Source organism: Cucurbita moschata, unplaced genomic scaffold (genome assembly GCF_002738365.1).
Source record: "Cucurbita moschata cultivar Rifu unplaced genomic scaffold, Cmos_1.0 Cmo_Scf00084, whole genome shotgun sequence".
Classification (NCBI taxonomy): Eukaryota; Viridiplantae; Streptophyta; class Magnoliopsida; order Cucurbitales; family Cucurbitaceae; genus Cucurbita; species Cucurbita moschata.
The window spans coordinates 29533-30216 of NW_019268600.1; the positions used below are offsets into that span (position 1 = coordinate 29533).

The 684-nt window shown below is 33.0% G+C and overlaps 1 non-coding gene across 1 annotated transcript; it reads right to left on the bottom strand.

The window, feature by feature from the left end:
• Positions 1-155: 155 nt before the first annotated feature.
• On the bottom strand, positions 156-228 carry TRNAA-UGC. The gene has a single exon. It is a non-coding gene; the product is annotated as a tRNA-Ala (tRNA).
• Between the last annotated feature and the right edge of the window lie 456 nt (positions 229-684).

The window sequence follows — 684 nt, forward strand, 5'->3', positions numbered from 1 at the left end:
CATCTGAGCTACATCCCCTCAATTTTTGCATCACAAAACCCTAAATTTTCCGTCATCTTTAATAGTGAAAATGAAGAAATATTGCTACCCAACATGTCATGAATAGGGAAAAATTGAAAAGAAATAATATATTTAATAATAAATAGTTTTATTTTTGGAGATACAGGGTATCGATCCCCGTACCTCTCGCATGCAAAGCGAGTGCTCTACCATCTAAGCTATATCCCCAAAATTCTTATGTCACAAAGCCCTAAACATTTCGTCATCAGTAATAGTGAAAATGAAAAACTATCTCGGCTCATTATTTCATAAATAAGGAAAGATATAATAGAAATAAAATATTAATAATAAATAGTTTCTTTTGGAGATGGGAGGTATCGATCCTCGTACCTCTCGCATGCAAAGCGAGTGCTCTACCATCTAAGCTATATCCCCAAAATTCTTATGTCACAAAGCCCTAAACATTTCGTCATCAGTAATAGTGAAAATGAAAAACTATCTCGGCTCATTATGTCCTATATAAGAAAAAATTGAAAAAAAAAATATATTTAGTAATCGATTCAATCAGAGATGCAAGGTATTGATCCCCGTACTTTCCACATGGAAAATGAACGCTCTACCATTTGAACTACATCCCTACAATTCTTACATCAAAAAACCCTAAATGTTCCTTCATCAATAATT